At 44.7% G+C, this 23,613-nt stretch overlaps 1 protein-coding gene across 3 annotated transcripts in view; it reads left to right on the top strand.

The window, feature by feature from the left end:
* NR1H2 (nuclear receptor subfamily 1 group H member 2) overlaps positions 1 to 23,613 on the top strand; it is a 227,280-nt gene that overhangs the window by 60,519 nt on the left and 143,148 nt on the right. For 2 of the 3 annotated variants that reach the window (XM_040327571.1, XM_040327569.1), the window contains exon 2: positions 15,092 to 15,179. The gene's annotated coding sequence lies outside the window, so the exon portion shown is untranslated. Of the gene's footprint in view, positions 1 to 5,495; positions 5,681 to 15,091; positions 15,180 to 23,613 lie in introns of those variants that run through there. The other variant, XM_040327570.1, reaches the window with a different exon arrangement.

Raw genomic sequence — 23,613 nt, forward strand, 5'->3', positions numbered from 1 at the left:
CTTCGGAGCAAAAACGAACTATGAGGAAGTGAAAAGAGGAATGTCTGCAGGTAAAGGATGCTTATTATGAAAAAAATATTTTTTCCTTTACAACCCCTTTAAGTGCAACTCCAGTCTTGGAGACAGGAAGTGAGATTAAATCCATCTAATGAGGATACAGACAGCAGTAAAAAGTTCAGTGGCTCTAACCCCACACCACACAGTACTGTAGGTACTAGCCAAAACTAACAAATAAATACAACAAAGTTATGTGTTTGCTTTAACATATTATTTATGTTTACCCGTGCATGTAGATGCAGATACATGTAAATGCTTAAACACAATCGTGTGTGGTACAAGTACTGTACAAGGCATATACTGTAGTAGTGGTCACAGAGAACAGTGCAGTATATAATCTCACCAGCTTTCTGGGCGCTTCTGATGCAGTCCTTTACTGTATGCGGGGCGTGGAGAACATCTGCAGTCCAGTGAGGGGGTGGCTGGCTGGGAGTACCAGGAAGAAAAGGCCCAGAGCACTGCGAGACAGGCAGAAGGATGTAAAGATGCTGGGCTCCAGGACACCTCAACCAGCCCACACAGGCAGTCTCCGCCGGGCAGCTCACCAGATCACAGCAGGGAGATGGATGGCTGGTGAGGCAGGTGAGAGCAGCAATGTCCGCACATCTGAGTCCAGGCCAGGCTGGCCGCGGTGCAGGAAAGAGCGGTGATCTGCAGGCTTCACTAGGCCGGACCAGGCCGTGGCGGCGATTTTAGCAGCCCGGCAGGCCACCGGTCCGTACCAAGCCTGTGGATGAGCAGGCAAGATGACAAAGGGGGGGGGCCCTTGCCTCTCAGACAGGCCAGGAATGGCTCACTCCATCAAGGCACAGGCCAGGAAGATGGCGGCGGGTGTGCGGGATCAATGTTTTCCTGAACAGTCACGAGCGGAATCTTCGCAATACAGGCAGAGGACACAGCAGGGTATGGAGAGGAACAGGCAGGCAGGTAATTAGGTTGTTTTTCAGCGTTTATGTGCATGGATGGCTAAGAATGGAGTTCACACTCAGACTTTGTTCGTAAGCAGGAGGCGTTTGCAACTCGGATGTTCGTAACTCGGGGACCCCCTGTAGTTCCATGGAGACACTACTTCTGGTCCCCCAGTGACAGCCACGAGTTTCCTTTATTTTGGCAAAATTTCCTCTTACTTCCTGTTTTGGTTATAGGACAGAAAGTGAAGAGAAATCTCAATGGGACACAGAAAAAAAAAACCTTACAGGGGTTACAACTCTCCCTTAGCCCCCTTTCACACTTATACGACTTGTCTCACGATTTTGGACTGCAAAATCGCATTACAAGTCCTTCATGATTTTCAATGACTACCATTCATATTGGCAAGACTTTAAGTCGTGCCGACTTCAAAGTAGTTCCTGCACTACTTTTTTCTGACGTCAGATCAAAGTCGGATTCTGTATTAACGGATCCGACTTTGGCATGCGACTTGTGCATGAAGTGGAACTCCATGCCAATTTAAAAAAAAACAAAAAACGGCATGGCTTTCCCCTTCATGGGCATACCTGGCCCATCGGTCTGGTATGGATTTTAAGGGGAACCCCCACAAAATCGGCATGGGGTCCCCCCCAAAATCCATACCAGACCCTTATCCGAGCACCAGCCCGGTCGGTCAGGAAAGGGGGCTGGGACGAGCGAGCGCACCCAACTCCTGAGCCATACCAGGCCGCATTCCCTCAACATGGGGGTGGGTGCTTTGGGGCAGGGGGCCCCCCAGATCCTGGCACCCATTCTATGTTAATGAGTATGGGGTACAAAATAATATATATATTTTTTATACTTTTTTTTATTTATTTTTTTACATTTTTTTTTTGATCACTTTTATTCCTATTACAAGGAATGTAAACATCCCTTGTAATAGGAATGGTGTGTGACAGGTCCTCTTTATGGAGAGATGTGGGGTCAATAAGACCCCACATCTCTCCTCCAGGCTGGAAAGCATGAGATTGTGAAAAAATTCACCGATCTCATGCTTAGCCGCAATCGCAGCTTTGTTTACTTCTGGAAACCCGGGCATGACGTCATCACATCGCACCCGGGCCTCCGACGGTCATAGAGATGACTGGTGACCATATGGGAGAGCCCAGAGAAGCATCGGGCCCCTCACGCCGCTTATAAGAACGATCAAGCTGTACTTTTAGCCGCATCTGTTGTTATCCCTGAAGAGCCAACCGCCCGCTGTAAAAAAACTGTACCGGGATGATGCCTGCTTGAGCAGGGGGACCTTGCGTGCGCTGCAGGATCTTAATCCATGACGGCAAAGTGTGTTACTAATGATTTACTTTAAGGCCTTGTACACACGACCGAACATGTCCGCTGAAACTAGTCTGCGGACCAGTTTCCGCGGACATGTCCGACCGTGTGTAGGGCCTAGCGGACAGGTTTCCAGCGGACAAAAGTTTCTTAGCATGCTAAGAAACTTGTCCGCTGGAAATCTGTCCGTCGGACATGTCAGCTGGTCAGTACGTCTAACCAGCGGACCGAAATCCCGCGTATGCGTCGAATTGATTCGACGCATGCGTGGAAGCGTTGCACTTCCGTGTTTGAGAACGTCGGTGTCTTCTACGTCACCGCGTTCTCTGTCCGCAGGGATTTTGGTCTGATGGTGTGTACACACATCAGACCAAAAGCTCCCAGCAGACATGTCCGATGAAAACGGGACCGTTTTCATCGGACATGTCTGCTCGTGTGTACAAGGCCTGAGACTGTGGTCCCAGCTCTCTTCAGGCCATCCCAGCAGGTTTACAATTTTATCCCTGATGTCCTTGCACAGCTCTCTGATCTTGGCCATTGTGGAGAGATTGGAGTCTGTTTGAGTGTGTGGACAGGTGCCTCTTATACAGGTAACTAGTTCAAACAGTTAATACAGTTAATGAGTGGAGAACAGGATGGCTTCTTAAAGAAATAACAGGTCTTCTTGGACCCCTTTCACACTGAGTCGGTTTGCAGGCGCTATAACGCTAAAAATAGGGCTTTCACACTGGAGCGGTGGGCTAGCAGGACGGTAAAAAAAAGTCCTGCTAGCAGTATCTTTGGAGCAGTGAAGGAGCATTGAAATCAATGGGGCTATACCGCCGGCAAAGTCCCTCTGCAGAGGCGCTTTGCAGTGGTTTTTAACCCTTTCTTGGCCGCTAGCAGGGGGTAAAACTGCCCCGCTAGTGGCTGAATAGTGCAACAAAATTGACAGTAAAGCGCCGCTAGAAATAGCGGCGCTTTACTGCCGACGTTTCCCCCGCCCCAGTGTGAAAGGAGCCTTACTGGTTGGTAGGTGATAAAATGCAAATTAATTATTTAAAAATCATACAATGTGATTTTCTGGATTTTTGTTTTAGAGTTAAAGAGTACCTATGATAAAAATTCACTAGCAGGGATTGGAATTCTGGGTTGTTTAGTACATATAACACTTGCTGTAATAAATGTATATATGGCTACCAATTGAAGTAGTAAAGTCATTTGTGTAACAATAAGGCTGGGTTCACACTTATGCGATCACAGACATCGCATGTGATTTGCACCGCACTGTGCAGATCACATGCAATGTCTGTGCGATGCAAATTTAGCCATACAAACTGTCTGAAATCGCATTGCATTCGCACAAAAATGGTGCAGGACCCCTTTTTTTTAGTCCGCAATGAAATCATATTGCATTGGTGTTTACACCCACACCTATGCGATCCGATTCCTGCATCGTTTAACAGTTCGCACTGCGATCCGCGAACTGATCTGGGGGTGTCATTAACTTTACATTGACACCCCCAGCGGTTCACCGATGTCAGTGTGAACCAGTTTTCGATTCAGGTGCGAAGTGGGAACTGGCACTGAACCACAGGGTTTTCCACATCGAACCAGTGTGAATCGGGACTAAAATACAAAATGGCGTCTGAAATACCTTCTGACCCATGAGACGTAAAAATATGTACTGTATAATGCTGTCTTGTTATGCTATGGACATGTACAATAACATTTACACTTTAAAAAAAAAAAAAAATACAAAATGGCTTGTTTAGGTACTGAATATTACAGCATTCAGTGTGAATATATATTTGTTACCCAAGAGGTTGTTTGTCTGCAATTTTGCTGTAATACAAAAACCAAATCAATGATTGGCCCATGTATTGATAGCTACAGACTCATTTCTGTATCTGGTGCCAGGGTGGATTGGATTTAAATCACTAGTAAAAAGGCTTGATTTAAATCATAATTTTTAAAGAGCAACTATCATCTCTGTCATGCAGAGGCTCCTCCTCTGACCCGCTGTTGACTCACTGCCAGTCTCATTCAGTTTAATGGGATGGCTGGTGATGCGGCAGTGACACAACAAGGTGAGGACGTGGCGGCAGCAGGTGAGTGGATGCCCGCTAACACGCTGCCATGATGGATCTGAAATAACAGGTGCTCTTTAAATGTAAGGACTTAGGGCTCTTTCACACGGATCGGACCGTTTCTGGGTCCGCTCCGTGTGTCCGCCAAAGCTCAGCGGGGATCCCCGCTGAGCTGTCGGCGGATAGGGCGGTCCCCACACACAGTGCAGGGACCGCCCTGTCTCTGCTCCGCTGTCCCCTATGGGGGACCGAATGCAGACGGACCGTCTGTCCGTCTGCATCCGGTCCGTCCCACCGAACAGAAGAAAAATAGGGTTTCTTCCGTTCTGGAAAGCTGATCCCGACTGACGCGTACGCTAGCGGATGCTCCATCCGCTAACGGACGCGATCCCATAGGGATTCATTACAAGTCCGTTAACGGACTTGTAATGAGCGGATGAACGGTCCGCTAGTGTGAAAGGACCCTTATTCTTATTATCCGAACCGATTCAGTCATACAGTTTGTAGTATACATAGATTTGCAAAACAATGGGATAAAGGAATATTCCTGAACTTTGTTTTAGCTCATGGTTACTGTGAAATTGTGTCAACGCAGTGCATGTTATCTCAGCTTGCATTCATTGAATGAGTTTACCAAAAAAATTTTATATTGCAAAATATATACAGCATCGTGCTACATAACTGAGCTCAATTTCCAGTTGAATAAACCAAATTATTAATGAATCTTAAATAGAAAACTGTCTTTAGATAGATTTTTACTGCAATTGCATTTTATTAAAATAAATTTGATAAAAATCCCAAAAACCGATTTAAATGGGAAAAAATAAATCAGATTTAAATAAAAAAAATATTTAAATCATAGATCATGTATTTGTTTTCACTTTTTTTTTATTTGATTTTTAATACTTGATGTTGGTTGTACTTTACTGGTCCTCCATGAGTTAATCCAAGGTCCAGAGTGTTACTGACTTTCCAACTCCACAGACCCATGCTGTCATTGTAGTTCAAGAACACATTGAGCAAGAAAGCAGACTCCTCCTCCATAATGACACCATCACAAGTCATTGAACGGCGGTATAGTCTAGCTCTGTTGTCTTCTGGACTTTGCACATTGTCTTCGACAGATATTGTGAATCATGGGAGAATGCTTTGCATTTATCAGCTGAAGGATAAACCCATATAGTTGTTCATTTCAGGAAGTCTTCTGAGGTTACTACAGGTCATTGTTGCATGGTGGGGAGTTTTCAGTGGATGGTCCCCTGTACTTATGATGTTGGATATAGTGCAAATCTAACCTTGTGCACAGATGGGTAAATGTTTGTGCTTTCTCCTCTTATCTCATTGTTTTCCACATACAGCAGAGCAGTGGTCTATAGCAGTGTTTCTCAACTCCAGTCCTCGGGGCGCACCAACAGGTCATGTTTTCAGGATTTCCCTCAGATGAAACTGCTGTGGTAATTACTAAGGCAGTGAAACTGATAAAATCACCTGTGCACAATAATGGAAAGCCTGAAAACAAGACCTGTTGGTGCGCCCCGAGGACTGGAGTTGAGAAACACTGGTCTATAGAACTGATCTTTTACTCATTCACTTTCTCCTTTCTCTATTTATCGCTTTTTTCTTTTTCTCTGTGTAACCTTCTCTCATTTATCTGTGTATGCTCTCTCTCTCTCTCTCTCTCTCTCTGCGCCCTCCCTCTCTCTCTCTCTCTCTCTCTCTCTCTCTCTCTCTGTCCTTCTCTCTGTTGTTCCTCTCTCTCTGTCCTCTCTCTCCCTCTCTCCACTTGTGCACTCTCTCTTTCCTGCTCCTCTCGTTTCCCTCCCTCACTTCTTGTGCTCCCTTCTTCTCTCTTGCACTAGCTCACTTCTCTCTTACCCACCCGTTCTTCCCTCAGTCTTTCCTCACTCTTTCTTGCTTTTCTTTCACTTCTTTTGACTCTTCTGCTAGCTTCTCTCCTTCCCTCTATTTTTCTGCATCTCTGTGTCTTAAGTTTTTGGTGTGCAATATTTTTGCTGATAATTGCTGTATGGTTCTCACCCTGAGGGTTTATTCAATTGTTGTTTTTTTTTTCTTTTGATGTAACATCTGTTAATTATCTCTGTATTTCATAGTAGATTATTTGGACCATTTAACGGATGGTGGCAGGTTGTAGAGAACAAACTGATGCAGTTGTTGTGCAGATGGTTTGTTGGAAGGTTTACTATAAAAAATGTATTTGCCATATGTGATCAAGGTGTGGGCTGGACAGAACACACGCAAAGAGCAGGAGTGATCACAAGGTTCTCTATTGAGAAATTGGGCCAACAGAGAGTTGGGCAAGGATAGGTAGAAAATTAGGGAAATCTGGCACAGCAAGGATTAAGTCCAGCACACGGGGCAGTAATGTGGGCACGGCAGGGTTGCAAGCAATGTAGCACACGAAGGGTTAAGTCCAGCACACAAGGCAGTTCTCTGGGCACAGCATGGTAGGCAGCAAGGTGGCACAGCAAGGGTCAGGTGACTCAACAGCCGACAGCAAACTCAGCCAAGGGGATCCTGGTAAGGTGGCAGGGAGAGAAGGTCCAAGAGGCAGAGGTCCTTCACAAGCTGATCGTGGGTCCTCAGAAGACTGTGTGTCTTGACTGCAGTTTCAGGACTACACAGGTAAAACAGTTGTGAGAGGAGTAGTTATATAGCAATATATATAGGAGAAATAGTCCACGGAGTAACAATTTAAACCACAAGGGGAAATAGTCCAAAGGGCACGCTTTCCTGCAACACACAAATGCATAGCTCTTTTGTAAATGCATGGTGGTTCCATTAATTATTAATGGCACACCTAGCTAACATGGTAGCAAAGTATGATGCGTTTTTGGGCATTCATGCTCCTCTTTAGTGTGTTTTTCATGTGCAAGGCACGCTATTGAAATAAATGGTCTAAAATAAATGCAACGTGCAGGAATGCACAAAAGCATGCACATGTTTCTTTGCGCCTACATGGGTGTGAAAGAATCCTCAGTAAATACAGAGCTACATTAATTAGTGTCTTTTATATCTGCCTGGAGTTCAGCTTGCTAGTACTTGCTAGTATTTGTTTATAGCAGCGTTACCTTAGAAATCTGATTTAATTAATTAATTTGCTATAATGTTCATAGTTATATAGATCAAGCATGGCGCCACCATGGATTTGTCTGACGGGTTATGTTATATAATGCAAATAATTTTTTTTTTTTATATAATGATGGCGGTACATCAGGGGTCTTCAAACTTTCCAAACAAAGGGCCAGTTTACTGTCCTTCGAACTTCAGGGGGGCTGGACTGTGGCCATCACTGGGAGTAAACCGTGCATCTTTGGCATTAGGGGGAGAAATAGTGCCCCATCTTTGGTGTCAGTAACATGAATTATGACCCATTGTTGGTGTCAGTGGCAGGAATAGTGTCTATCATCAGTGGGAGGAAAAGTGCCCCAAGGGCCAGATGAAGGCATGCAACGGGTCGTATCTGGCCACTGGTCTGCAGTTTGAAGCCCATTGCTCTAGATAACAGTGCTAGTTATTTATTTTGTTCATATTGGAGTACAGAAGTCATGCAATTGTGTATTGGCAGGTTTCCGTTGTCATTACGTTTTTTGAGGAGGAGGTGGTGCTCCACTGTGTCAAAAGGCAACAGAAAAGTCCAGGAGAAGTACAGAATAGTGTCAGTTGGTCTTAGCTGTTAGTAAGTTGTTTGTGAGTTTAAGGAGAGCAGTTTCCGTGGAGTGTTGAGGATGAAATTTGGACTGAAGGGTAACAAGAAGTTTGTTCATAGTCAGATGGTCGCTCAGTCGATTGTAGACCAGTCTTTCAAGGAGTTTGGAGGAGAAGGGGAGAAAGGAGATGGGTTGGTGCGATGGTTGGGTCCAGTGAGGGTTTTTGAAGGATGGGGGTGACTAGCGCATGTTTTAGAGAATTTGGAGAGATGCCAGAAGAGAGGGAGAGGTTGAAAATGTGAGTTAGAGTGTGTACAATAGAGTCAGAGGGTAAGCGTTGCATTTGCGAGGGAGCAGGATCCAGGGGGGGCAGGTGGTTAGATGGGCGTTAGGAAAAGTTTAGCAACCTCATTAATACTAGCAGGATTGAATGAAGTAGTAATGATAGTACCTGTGGACATGGGGTGTTGAGTGGGGGAGCTTTCTGCGCATTGAAGATCTTCTTATGAATTGTATCAATCTTATTTTTGAAGTGATTGGCGATCTCCTGGGAAGTGAGTGAGTTAGAGGGTGGAGGACAGAGTAGAGCGTTAAAAGTAAAGAAGAGTTGATGGGGGCTGGATGATAATGTGTTAATGAGCGTGATAAAATAGGGCTGTTTAGCCATGTGGAGGCAGGAATAGTAGGGCAGACTTATATTGATTGAAGTCTTTCTAGGACTTATTTTGCGTACACACGACCATTTTTAATGGTCTAGAAAAAACTTTTTTTTTTTCCACGTGATTCTTGTCAAGCCTGCCTTGCCTACACAAGATCGTGAAAAAAAAATGCTCGAGCAAAGCGCGGTGATGTACAACGGCACTATAAAGGGGAAGTACCATTCGGATGGCGCCACCCTTGGGGCTGCTTTTGCTGATTTCGTGTTTTAATGACATTAAAAAAAAATAAAAAATTTCATGTCACATTTTTCACGTACACGGCATTAGTCTTACGCCACAGACGCTCAAGAGTGCGGCTATATTTTCTGAGACTTCTGGTGTCGTCTGTTTGCCAGGGTTGTAGCGGTTGGGGTTTGATTCTGGATGTAGTTAGGCTTGTCTAGGGAGGATGACAGTGAGCAGTTGTAAACGAAAGTGGCTAGGTTGGGGCAGGACAGGGGTGAGATTTTGTCATAAAGGTGGTCAGTAGCAGAGTAGAGAAGAGGATTGAGGTGGCAAAGGTTTCTATGGGTAACTGTTCTTTTTTACGTAATTCAAGGGGTTGTAAATCCTCTTTTTTTTTTTCTTTTTACATATCATATTTACCTCCATGTGCAGTTTGTTTTGCACAGTGTGCCCCCGATCACCGGCTTCTGGGGTCCCCCAACGGCTCCTCCTTGCATTGGTAAACCCCCTAGGAGAAGCGCTCTCCCTGGGGGTTACCTTGCGTGTGCGCTCCCGAGTCCAACATTTGTGTCCATAGACACAGAATGCCGGACTTGTCCCAGCTCCTACGTCATTGGGTTTGACAGCAGCGGGAGCCAATGGCTGCTATCAATCTATCCAATCAAGAGCCGAGAACCCCCCCGTCAGAGAGGTAGAGTGCGTCTCCCCTGAGGGCTCAGGTGAGTAAAAAAGGGGGGCTTGGGGGCTGGTCACTAACAAAAGTTTTTTCACCTTAATGCATAGGATGCATTAAGGTGAAAAAACATGAGGGTTTACAATCCCTTTAACTTATACATCTTGGCAGAAATCAGTTTTCACTTTAACAATTAAGAATATATTTCTGTTGACCCATATATACAAACACCAAAATAAAATCTACTGGAACTCCCTTGTGCGCCCACCCTCTTTGACTCATGCCTCTTTTATTCTCATTTTTTTTCTCATTGCATCAAAGCATCATTTTGAGCACTTTTCCTTTTTTTACTGTTTGGTAACTGACAGTGATCAAGGGCTTTGCATTAATGATGCTGTTTCAAAGGCTCTTCACTATGATCTCAGCTACCAAACATAAAGCCAAAATTACACACAAGAATGGCTAAGAATCTGTGAGAAAGTTTCTTTTTTTTCAAAATTAAAGTGCATTTGATGCCAAAACTTTTTTTTATTTTGGATATAGTCCTGCCAGGGAAATTTCCTTTTACTTCCTGCCCCAAAAGTAAAGCAGGATGTTAGGCCCCATACACACGATAGAATCCATCCGCTGAAAAATACCATCGAATGGGTTTCAGCGGATAGATCCTATGGTGTGTACACTCCAGCGGATCTGTTTCCGCGGATATTTATCCCCTGGGATGGATTCCAGCAGATAAATATTTGCTGACATGCTAAACAAATCTATCCGCTGGAATCCATCCCAACGGATGGATCCGCTGGTCTGTATAGACTCACCGGATCCATCCGTCCGAAGGGATCCCCCGCATGCGTCGTAATGATTCGACGCATGCGTGGAATTCCTTATATGACAGCGTCGCGCACGTCGCCGCGTCATAATCGCGGCGACGGCGCGACAAGTCATCGCCAGAGGATTTCGGCGCGGATTTAAATGCGATGGTGAGTACACTCCATCGCATGGAAATCCGCACAAATCCTTGAGAGGATTTATCCGCGGAAATGGTCCGCTGGACCGTATTCGCGGATAAATCCTCTCGTGTGTATGGGGCCTAAGAGAATGCCTATGCAAACCATTATGTCCCCCTTAGACTGTGGCACTAGCAAAGGTGTCTTCATTAAACAAATTCCCACATTTTCTGCTCTCGTAACACCTCAAATATTTCTGAATTCCCATTGCTTTCTGTCACTATGACACAGCAGTAAAACCAAGTCCAGGGTTCTAACTCTTCCTTACTGTATTCAAAACTAAAAACAACATGTTTTGTCTTAAAGTGGATGTAAACCCTCACATATACCCAGTGAAGTGAACAGCCTCAGATCATACACAAAGATGAAACAAATCTCCCTACATACGTTTTACATGTTTATATCTGCTCTATTCTTCTTTATATACTGTTTAGAAAGTGCACATCCTGTTAGATTTTCTTTTCCTGGTTAGCGCTGCAGTGAAGCCTGGGCAGACAGCTGATTGGAGGAAAGGCCACACCCCCTCTTCTCATAGGTAGAAACTTTCAGCTCTGTCCCTCGAATTGTTCAGCACACTGCTAATCTATTTATAGCATCCTCCCTAACACAAAACTCTGTCTGCTTTTATTAGATGTGATGGAGCTTTTGTCAGGCTGATAACAGAAGAACGGGGCAGGAGACAGCTACAGGACATAGTGCTTTGAAGAGAAATAACAAAACACTTCAGATATGTGTGCCTAGCTCTAACTTCATAAATCGGGTGGCCGTCGGTAATGGCGGAGGCGACCTGGACCTGTCTCTAGCCTGACATGGAGACGAGTGAGGGAAAGATGGCCCCCACCCGTCTCCAAGTCATTGCAGGGCAGAAACAATGTCAAAATGTCACTTGCGCCCATAGCTCTTAACCACTTCCCGACGGCCGTACGACTTTGTACGGCTGCAGGGTGGCTCTACTTCTCTGGGAGGCCGTGTTTTTACGGCCGCCCCTTTTCGCGTTCCCCGCGCGCGCTCCCGAGCGCGCAGCGGGGAACTGCTGTGCTGGCCGTGTCCCTTGGACACAGCCAGTCACAGATCGCCGTGAACGGCCAATCGGAGCGGCCGTTTCCTAGGCGATCTGTGCGGCCAATCAGAGACGATCTCATATGTTTACATATGAGATCATCTCTCATTCCCGGCTCTCGCAGACAGCGGTGCTGTCAGGGGAGAGAGGAGACGGATCTGTGTCTCTTGTACATAGAGACACAGATCGGTCACCCCCCCCAGTCACCCCCCTTCCCCCACAGTTAGAACACACCCAGGATACACATTTAACCCCTTCCTCACCCCCTAGTGTTAACCCCTTCCCTGCCAGTCACATTTATACAGTAATTAGTGCATATTTATAGCACTGATTGCAGTATAAATGTGAATGGCGCCAAAAATGTGTCAAAAGTGTCCGATGTGTCCGCCATAACGTCGCAGTCCCAATAAAAATCGCAGATCGCCGCCATTTCTAGTAAAAAAAAAAATGTATACAGTAATTAGTGCATATTTATAGCACTGATTGCAGTATAAATGTGAATGGCGCCAAAAATGTGTCAAAAGTGTCCGATGTGTCCGCCATAACGTCGCAGTCCCAATAAAAATCGCAGATCGCCGCCATTTCTAGTAAAAAAAAAAAAAAATAATAATAATAATTCTGTCCCTTATTTTGTAGGCGCTATAACTTTTGCGCAAACCAGTCGCTTATTGCGATTTTTTTTTTTTTTTTTACTAAAAATATGTAGAATACGTATCGGCCTAGACTGAGGATAAAAAAAAAACGTAAAAAAAAAAATTGAGCTATTTATTATAGCAACAAGTAAAAATATTTTTTTTTTTTTCAAAATTGTCGCTCTATTTTTGTTTATAGCGCAAAAATAAAAACCGCAGAGGTGATCAAATACCACCAAAAGAAAGCTCTATTTGTGGGGAAAAAAGGACGTTAATTTTGTTTGGGAGCCACATCGCACGACCGCGCAATTGTCAGTTAAAGCGACGCAGTGCCGAATCGCAAAAAGTCCTCCTTTTTTTTAAATGCCAATTTTTTTTATTTTTATTGCATTTTAGTGTAATTATGAGATCTGAGGTCTTTTGGACCCCAGATATCATATTTAAGAGGACCTGTCATGCTTTTTTCTATTACAAGGGATGTTTACATTCCTTGTAATAGGAATAAAAGTGACACAATTTTTTTTTATTTTTTTTAACCCCTGGACCAGATTGCTGGTCAAAGACCAGAGCACTTTTTGCGATTCGGGACTGCGTTGTTTTAACTGACTATTGCGCGGTCGTGCGACGTGGCTCCCAAACAAAATTGGCATCCTTTTTCCCCCACAAATAGAGCTTTCTTTTGGTGGTATTTGATCACCTCTGCAGTTTTTAGTTTTTGCGCTATAAACAAAAATAGAGCGACAATTTTGAAAAAAATGAATATTTTTTTTGCTATAATAAAAATCCCCCAAAATATATAAAAAAAACATTTTTTTTCCTCAGTTTAGGCCGATACGTATTCTTCTACATATTTTTCATTAAAAAAAATTGCAATAAGCATTTATTGATTGGTTTGCGCAAAAGTTATAGCGTTTACAAAATAGGGGGTATTTTTATGGCATTTTTATTAATATTTTTTTTTACTAGTAATGGCGGCGAACAGCGATTTTTTTTTTTTTTTTTTTTTTTTTTTTTTCGGTACTGCAACTATATGGCGGACACTTTTGACACATTTTTGGGACCATTGGCATTTTTATAGCGATCAGTGCTATAAAAATGCATTGGATTACTATAAAAATGCCACTGGCAATGAAGGGGTTAACACTAGGGGGCGGGGAAGAGGTTAAGTATGTTCCCTGGGTGTGTTATAACTGTAGGGGGGTGGACTGACATGGGGAAATTACTGATCTTCTGTTCATACATTGTATGAACAGAAGATCAGCATTTCTCACCCTGACAGGACCTGGGAGCTGTGTGTTTACACACACAGCTCCCGGTCCTCGCTCTGTAACGAGCGATCGCGTGTGCCCAGCGTCTATCGCGCGCGCCCCTATTGGCTGCTGGGCGAGGTGACGTATAGCTACGTGCTCTCGCCCAGCAGAGCCGACCTGCCACCGTAGAACCGCGGCGGCGGGTCGGCAAGCAGTTAAAGAACAGTGAAAAAAAATAAAACAAATGGTAAAATAAATAATAATAAAAAAAAATGAAACGCGCCCCGTCCCGCCGAGCTCGCGTGCAGAAGCGAATGCAAATATGAGTAGCGTAAGCATATGAAAACGGTGTTTAAACCACACATGTGAGGTATTGCCGGGATTTCAGCCCTATACCTCCTCTGTAACTCAAAGCATGCAACCTGTAGAATATTTTAAACTTCGCCTATGGAGATTTTAAAGGGTAAAAGTTTGTCGCCATTCCACGAGAGGGCGCAATTTTAAAGCGTGACATGTTGGGTATCAATTTAATCGGCATGACATTATCTTTCACAATATAAAAAAAATTGGGCTAACTTTACTGTTGTCTTATTTTTTTATTCAAAAAAGTGTATTTTTTCCCAAAAAAGTGCGCTTGTAAGACCGCTGCGCAAATACGGTGTGACAAAGTATTGCAACAACCGCCATTTTATTCTCTAGGGTGTTAGAAAAAAAATATATATAATGTTTGGGCGTTCTAAGTAATTTTCTAGTAACAAAAAAAAAAAAACAGTTTTTAACGTGTAAACACCAAATCTCAGAAATGAGCTTGGTAATGAGGTGGTTAAAAAAAAATTATATATATTTTTTTAATGGCCAAAAACGAAAAACGCCTATAAACTAAACACGGGTTACCGAGTTTAGTCACGTTTGGCATCTGAAACGTTGAACTCTTCGGCGTCTGAACCCATTTTTTTGCTTTCAAAGAAGCTGTTAAACGCAACTGCCTAAAAACGGCAACAAACGAGACTGTGTAAATGGCCACATAGGATAACATTGAATGAGTTCAGGGGCAGTTGAAAAAAGCGTCCAACTGCCTCTAAATGTACATTTATCAGCGTCCCGTGTACATGGGGCCTTAACATCCACTTTAAAGAGACGGTCACGAAAAATAAAATAAAAATAGAGCTTGTAACTATTTTCAAAGTTTTGGAATTTCTTCAGCCAAGGCTGTTACAGTCTGACACACACATTCTCAAGGCCTCTTTGCAAAGATGGAAACTAGTGTTTTCTTCTTTTTATTTGAGATCGGGCATTTTCAGAATCCTGGATGTTTTTTTTAATCCATTTGCACACAGAACAGAGAAGCCTTTTGGCACATATTTTAGATAGAGGAACTTGATTGGGAAATAGTTCACTTAATATAGTCCGCCAGACAGGACCCTCGTGTTTGTCACATCCTGAATGTTTAAGATGGTAAGCTATTTTAAAATCTGCCTTGGTTCTTGGTTTTACCATTGTTTTTGTGTTATTCTTTGTGTACTTCATAATTTTAAATCTTATCTGTGCAGGTTCAGATGCTGCCAGGAGTACAGCCCATTCACTATGAAGGAAAGGCTTTAAGCTTCTATTCAAGAACTCATTTTGCTAAACATTGTGGTAGGTTAAAATGTCTCCTGTTTTGTTTTGTATATGTTATTGATAATGTTTTAAAACATGTTAATAATAATAATAGCTTAAAAAAAAAAAGCTTCAGTCTCTCCCCTCCCCCACACTTTTCTACTGACCACCACTGTACATATTAATTTCTCCACTGCACCACCACACTTTTCCTCTGACCACCACTGTTCCAGCACAATCCTTCATTAACCCCCATTGTAACTAAACATGTTTCTACCAACTTTCACTGTACAGACTCACTTTTGCACTGGCTGCCATCATTCTGGCACCTCTATGTACCAAAAGCTGCTGCACTGTGCACACTGTGCTATAGATTACCTTCCCCAGACTGCTGAACTTTGTTCGCTATTGTACATTCATGATTTGGTACTTGATTGTGTTAAAAAAAATGGTACCCTTTTGCTAGACGGCTTTAATCAGTATGGCTTTTTCTAAACCTATAAAAAAAAAAAAAAAGTTTTAAACCTCTTGCCATCACACCCTTACTATATGAACAAAAGTATGTGAAAACCTAAAGGAGGAGAGAGTAAGTGGCATGTGACAGAAGCAGTGTAACAGTATTTGTATAAGTGACACTGAGAGAGTACATTTTGGCAGTGACCTATATCAGAACAGGTCGTCCAGTGGAAGAGTATAGACAATTGGGTTTTGCCCACAATTGGAGATGGCTGTATTAAGTCAGGGCTTTCCCATGGTAGCTGTTGCTGCTGAGGCAACATGTGTGGGCACAAGCTAGGAAAGTCAGTCCAACAATTCTTTTATACTTATATTAGGAAGTCACAGGGGAAGGAGTACCCTTTTGCCCCAGAAGGCGGCAAAAGCTTCTGTTGGCAAACCTTTATCCCATGACATTTAGGATGCTAATGTTAGAATCCAGGAGTGGTATATAGGGGCTCCAACTAGTTTCAGTCTCTGCTCCACTTTGATTAATATTGTCAAACTTGCCAGCTTCTCCGCAAAGATGGGTGAATGAATGAAAAACTTATATAGCGCGGCACATGCGAACTAAATCGCCTCTGGGCGCTTGTTGTTCCTGTCTCTTTTGATATCAAAAGAGATGCGTCTTGAGCTTTCTTTTGAATGCTAAGTGGTTTTCCTCCAACCTAATGCTGGTTGGTAAAGCGTTCCATAGTCTGGGACCCTGGACCGCGAATCTTCTTTCTCCTTTGGACTTGTAATTGGCTTTCGGTATCTGGAGCAGATTTTGGTTGATGGATCGCAGAACGCGATTGGAGTTGTGAGCTTTTATTTTTTCGCATAGATAATGGGGAACATTCCCATGGATACATCTATGCGTTAGACAGAGTGCTTTAAAAACAATTCTGTCCTTTACTGGCAACCAGTGAAGGGATCTCAGGGAAGGTGAGATTGATTCCCAGGGTTTTTTCCCAGTCACTAGTCTGGCGGCCGTATTTTGAACGACTTGCAGACGAGCGATTTGGTATTTTGGGAGTCCGAGGTAAAGGGCGTTTGCATAATCCAATCTGGAGTTTACAGTCGCTCCCACCACGGCCGATATGTCTTCTTTGGGAATAAAAGGAGTAAGTTTGCGTAGTAGGCACAGCAGATGGTGAGATCCGCTGACTACTGACCCTATTTGTGCGTCCAATGTCATGTATGAGTCAAAGATGACTCCGAGACTTTTGACTTTGGCGCTAGGGGTGATTATTTTGCCCAGAATGGGCGGGGGGGACCAAGTTATTGCAGGTTGATTCATACGCTTGGCGTGAAACAGGAGAAGTTCTGTTTTCGCTCCGTTGAGTTTAAGATAACTCTTTGTCATCCAGTCTTCTATAAAAGAGAGGCATGTCTCTAGATTGAGGTGGTGATCCTTTTTGTTGCAAATGCAAAAATACAGTTGCGTGTCGTCTGCATATGAGTGATAAAGCAGTTTTTGTCTGCTAATGATTTCAAAAAGAGGACGAAGATAGATGTTAAACAGCAACGGCGATAGAGGCGATCCTTGAGGGACTCCGTACGATACCGTGCGTTTCTCAGAAGTGAAAGGTCCCAATTTCACTGTTTGTGACCGGTTTTCCAAAAAAGAGGAGAACCAAGATAAATCACCTTCTGCGACTTTGGCTACATCAGCTAGCCGAGTCAGTAATAGTTTGTGGTCTACAGTGTCGAAGGCAGCGCTTAGGTCCAATAGAACCAGGAGACAAGATTCTCCTTCGTCTGCGGCCTCGAGAGTGTCGTCCCATATTTTGAGTATTGCTGTTTCCGTACCGTGTACGGGACGGAAACCTGATTGAAATGGATCAAGTAGGTTATGGGTATCTAGATGCTGTTGCAGCTGTTGTACCACTACTTTCTCCATTACCTTGGAGAAAACGTTTAGACCTGTTATGGGACGACGGTGAAGTGGGTCCTTGGGGTCTAGGGTGGGTTTCTTCAAGATGGGTTGGATTATGCCCTCTTTCAACTGGGGGGGCACTATGCCCTCCTTGAAAGACTGGTTTATAAGCTGCGTGATAGGAGGTGCCAGGATGTCGGCGCATTCCTTCAGCAGTTTGGTGGGGAATGATATCATTTGGCGCTGTGCTATTTCGCAAAGTACCAATGATATTTTTAGTGGCATCGATGGAGATGGGTTCTAGAGTGAACTTTCCTGATTGTGGTGAATTTCTGTGGGTGTTGGGTGAATAATTGCGGGGGGGGGGGGTTGAGGGGGGTGTTGTTTTGCTGAATGCTTTCCCGGATTCCCTCAATTTTATTAATGAAGTAATCCGACAATTCATTGCAGAACTCTTGGGTGTCCGAATTGGGGGCTTCAAGACAGACGGGATTCATGGTCTGAGTGACCATCTTGAAGAGTTCGCGTGGGCGGTTTAGGGCGCTGTTGATAGCCTTGGAAAAATAATTTTTCTCGGCTTTGAAAATTTCTTTGTGGTATTTTCTTGTTGTTGCCTTGTAGATGATGTGGTTTTCTTCTGAAGAGCTTCTTTTCCAGGCGGCTTCCGCCTTTCTGCGCTCTTGCTTCAATAGCGACAGCTGGTTATTAAACCAGCTAGAGGTGTTTTTCCGGATGCAGGTTTTACGTTTCGGAGCTATCAAGTCGGCTGACTGTGATAGTGCTGTGTTTATGGCATCCAGTGTTTCTGAGGCCGTTTGATGAGGGTGAATTGATTTTATTTTTCTCTTAATGTGGTTTTGAAGAGTTACGAATGGAGCTTCTTCTGACATCTAGTCCAGTGTGTTGTCACTGGTTTTGATGTTTTTGTTAAGGGGGGGATTTTGGAAATTATGAATTTAATTGCATGGTGATCTGTCCATGGCAACGGTTCATTTTCCAAAATGTTTATTTCCAGATCTTGTCTGAAAATAAGATCGAGCGTGTGACCTGAAGTATGTGTGGGCCCACATACTGATTGCTGTAGCCCTAATCCTTCCAGGTGATCGATACAGGCGTCGGCCACTGGATCCTGTGAAGAATTGGCCCAGAGATTGAAGTCCCCAAGCAGCAACAGGTGTTTGCTGTTAAGGGTGTAAGTGGAAATAAACTCCGTCAATGATGATGTAAGCTGCGATTTTGGACCAGGTGGTCTATAGCAGAGTAGAATACGGACGGTCTCCTGGGGATTTGTTTGTAGTTGCAGAGTGAGGGTTTCCATGAATGGAAGGGGGTTTTGAAGGATTGGTTTAGTGATCGCGAGGTTAGTCTTGTGGATCACTGCCAGGCCTCCTCCTCTTTGCCCCACTCTGTTTTCGGTTATAATGCGATAGTTTTCTGGCACCAGTTCGCCTAGAATGGTGTTACAGTCGGCTGTGAGCCAGCTCTCTGTAATAAAGAGGCAGTCTAAATCGTTTTGTAGAATGAAATCATAGATTTCTAGTCGGTGTTATACTGCCGATCTTGTGTTGATCAAAGCACATAATATGTGCTTAGGCTGGGGCAAATGGCTGAAATTTTTGACAGTCGATCGATTCTCAATAGTTGTTAAATTTTTAGGGCTTTTTTGGTGATGGCTGGTAGTATTGCGGTAGATCGCCTCAGACCCCAAATGGTTTCTGCAGAATATTACAGATTAACCATGGTAGCCAAACACCAGGGGGGGGTGGGAGGGAAGGTTTTCAGGGGGCGATGGAGGGAAGATTAGCTAAATCCTCTCTCCTAGCTTGGTCCAGAGGAAGGCAAAAAAACCCTGGCTGTGCTGTGCCAATGTGCTGCGGCAGGGAAAACATTTCTTCCTGACCCCTTGAGAGGCGATCGGACAAGCCCTGGATCAAGTGCTATTAGGGTGGTGAGGGGGGGAGTGGGGATGAGAGGTATCCTCGTTGCAGGGTGTACCAAGATGGCCGCCGATCAGGAAGCAGGCCCCAGGCTGGGGGCTGTCAGCTGGATGGCTTGGTGATGCGGGGGGTTGGAATTGGTGACTGTGAGAAAGATGGTGTCCTTCTGGGGTAGGGGGGGGGGTTTCTGGGCAGTTTTGGCGGTTTTGGTGGTGATGCCAGGCGTGGGAAGCGGCGCGCCGCTAGGCTGCGGGCGAAGCCGCGGTCTTTCCTAGATCGCGGCCGCTGCAAATTGCGACAGGCTGGCGCGGATGTCCCGAAAGAGGCTGAAAAGTGAGGCGGGGAGGATGCCTTAAATGTGAAGGTAAAGAGGAGGTGTAGGAGCAGGGGTGAACCGCCGTGATTAGGCCGTTGTAGCGGCTTGTCCTGAAAAGGATAGCCACCAACGGTCTTGGGGGGGGCTGATAGCCCTGATCACAAGGGGGTTACCTGTTAGGCTCCCTGGAAGAGGGATGAAGGAGGGAGCCAGGAGGGAGCCAGTGGAGCCAGGGGAAAACCGGAGGAAGCCAGAGGAGTCTCCAAGGAGGGAGACAGCAGCAACGGGAGAGGAAAACCCTGCCTGTCTGGGCACCAGGAGCCACACGTCCTACTGCTAGGTACGTGCGCTGATTACTACTGGACAAGTTCTAGCCCTGGGGAGGAGTCATTCTCTCAGACTCAATGGATCTGCTCACTGCTCTCTAACAACTTTTTTTTAATGGGTCAGAATCTACATCCAAAAAACAGGAAAAACTCAAGGGTTTCTAATTAAATCTGTTCCCAGTTCCCAAGTCGAAGGGAGGCATTTGGCCCATACTGCATCAACACATTCTCAACAAGTTCCTTTGGATTCAGAAACTCTGTATGGAATCTGCCAGTCAGCAGCTGCTTCCTTTCACCCAGGAAATGTCATAGTCTCTCTGGTTATAAAGAATGCTTATTTGCACTTTTCCATATTACAGCAATGCTACCTACATTTTTCTGTGGGCACACATTACAAACATTTGTTGCCTTTCCCTGTCTGCTTCAATTTGATTCTTCACTAAGGTTCCAGTCCCTATTTTCACTCTGCTTTGGTTTCAGGGCATCCCCAATATGGAATATCTGGACAATCCATTGGTGAGGGAACAGTTGGCTCAGGTTCTGCCTGTTAACATCAGATGGAAAGTGCAGACCCTAAAGAGATTCTGGTGGATCCTGGCTCTTAAGAAATCAGTGCTGGATCTGACCTATTGTCTGGTGTATCTAGGTCTAACCTTGAATACAGCACTGACCAGGGTCTTCCTTCCCCAGGACAAGCTCCAGTCTTTTTGTTCCCGCGCATAGATCCACATGGTCCAGCAACTGATTGACAATTTGCTTTTGTATGAGGTTTTTGGACCTGATGGTGGCATGTCTTCTGCCAGTTCTTTACACTCCATTTTCACTCCAGACTGTTGCAACTCAACATTGTGGCAGTGTGGGACAAATGGGTTCAGTCCCTGGATCATACAATGCACCTGACCAGCAAAACCAGGCTTACCCGGACATCTCCACCTTGGCACTGGAATTAGAGAAATCCTTTCTCCAGATGATCTGGAGGGTGCTTACGATGGAAGCCACTCTTTCTGTTTCAATAGTTTTATTAAAGTTTCAAGAATCATAGCATGCCATGGTTTTCCCACACTGGGGCATCTTCAGACAAGCATTTGAAGAAACAGCATATGAACATGATGTAATGCATAACATAACAAAAGAACTGTTATAAGAATCATAGAGGACCAAGTTAGGTATTGGGTAGATATTACAGGCTATAATACTTTACTCCTTGGAGAACAGCAATCTGTATTGATAACCTTCATATGAAGAATGAAGGGAGAAAAGGAGGAAACGGAGACAGAAAAGAAAGAAAAGAGAAAAGGAGAGCGGCCCCAGGAGAGGGCGAGCACCACGGACGTGGGACCAATGCAAGCAAGCTTTAAAGTCTACCATAGCTTGTCGGGGCAGGGACGGGAAAGAAAAAGTTATCCACTGTTCCCAGATTTTCAAGAACTTTTCATGCGATAAGATGAGACCAGGGCCCCCCGGGGAGTGTAGACAAGTATGCTCAAAAAACACCTTGCAAAAAGGAAAGGTAGAATGCTGACGTAGAGACGTAATCCAATTTCATAATTGCAGATAATAAAAGTACTCCTGCCTGGGGATCTCGCACGTCTCCTGAAGGGACTCCCATGACAGAAACAAGCGTGCAGTTAAGAAGTACCCCCATAAAGCTGTGGGAGACCCACCTGGAGAAGGAACAAGGTTGTGCCAGTCCTAGTGGATAAAGGGGATTGTTAGTGATTGGTAAAAGAGGTAAGAATAGAAACATAAAATTTCCGGAATATCAAATGCCACAGCTTCAGGCTGTTTAGGGGCGTAGTTTATGGGAAAGCCATAGCAAACGCTTGTAAAGAAATCTGAGCACTGTGTAGTTCCAAAAGCACCCACAATGGGAGCCTGCTCAGTGGCCAGGGTATCACAGGCCTTACGATTAGCATCGGTCAATCTTGCCTTCCACGCTGCATCTGCCTGAGCCAGGTGTAAAGTCAGCTCCTGTACTCTTCTCCCTGGTACATTTCCTGGAGCTGGCAATCTGGATCAGGTGACCCTCGTATATTGGCCTTATGAGCCTCCCATAGAGATACAGCAGAAGTCACAGAACCCAGGTTCTCGGAAAAATAGGAATAAATATGTGACTGTATCTGGACATGGGAGACCTGTGTGGTGAGTAGGGACTCATTCAGTCTCCAGTGATAGGTAGGTCGGGGGAGGTTCACAAATTTCACCAGCAGGACCAAGGGGTCTTGGTCTGACCAAGGCAGAGGCTGTGATGGTGATCCTATCCACCAATGTTAGATGTTGAAGGTGAGTGAATGTGTGGTTGATTCTACAAGAGCTCTGGTGTGGGTTAGAATAAAAGGTATATTCCTGTGAGCTGGAGTGAAGTTCCAGACATCGACTAGGCCATAAGAACAGAGAGGTTGCCGCTTCAGGCCGGTCTAATGAACTGTGATCTTTCTCTCAGGAACCAAGGGTGCCGGCAGTGCACATAGCAATTAGAACAAAGAATATCTTGGACAGCCGCACTCCAAACCAACGTAGCTTTATTTTAAAATGGGAAACAAGCACTACAAGCCACAGCAACGGAACTCAGGACAGCTGAGGCGTTTCACACTACACTTAGTGTTTACTCATAGCTGATGAGTTGGTTGGGAGTGTGCGGCTGTCCAAGATATTCTTTGTTCTAATCGACTAGTCCATAAATCTGCAGAAGAGAGCACATGTGCGTTTCTGAAAGGGTGTCAGAGGAGGGGGCCAGCCAGCTCAGAGAGTGCCTGTCAAGGGAGGAAGTGTCATATTGGAGTCACCCATACGGAGAAAAATGGCCTTCTGATATTGTGAGATGACTTGTGAGAAAAAAAATCTATGTTGAAACCTATTTGGATCATAATACCCCACCTCCTGGTCCGCAATGGTACCTAGCAAAAGTAAATATCTTCCCGTGGGGTCAGTAATTTCACGAGAGCCGGTGAATGGTAGGTCACGCCTAAATGCAATCAGCACTCCCCTATGTTTCTCAGGGGCAGAAGCAGAGAAAAAGTTTGGGCAATGCAGGCAGACTATATCCACAGCTTGGGACATCAGATGGTGAAACACCTTGGACCGTTTAGCAGGGGAGTTGAAGCCATGGATGTTCTGGGAATAAATCCTTAGAAGGGAGGGGGGAGGGAGGGATAGGGAAGCAAAGAGGAGAGAAAAAAAGCATCATAATCTAGGCATATGAGTACAATATGACAATAACCCACGTAGCGTAAAAGAGTGTACCCACTCAGTTGAGGGTGGAACCGACCTGAGTTATGGGCCCACCCAGCAATAGGACAGTAAAATAACCAGCTGTGTGAGAGCGTAACGTGGGGGTGCCATAGTCATCACACGTATAACAACTTCGTACCATAAGAAAAGGTTAGTACACCTAACAAGGTGTCTATCAATGAATAGGTAAGGTGAAGTGGCGGAATCAGTTAGATAAAGTATAATTCAGATCTTAAACGGGGAAATCCCAGCAGCCTGACAGGGAGCAGCTTCTGCGAGGGTGGCACTGTCCGCCACAGCTCACGCC

Source organism: Rana temporaria, chromosome 10, assembly GCF_905171775.1.
Source record: "Rana temporaria chromosome 10, aRanTem1.1, whole genome shotgun sequence".
Classification (NCBI taxonomy): domain Eukaryota; kingdom Metazoa; phylum Chordata; class Amphibia; order Anura; family Ranidae; genus Rana; species Rana temporaria.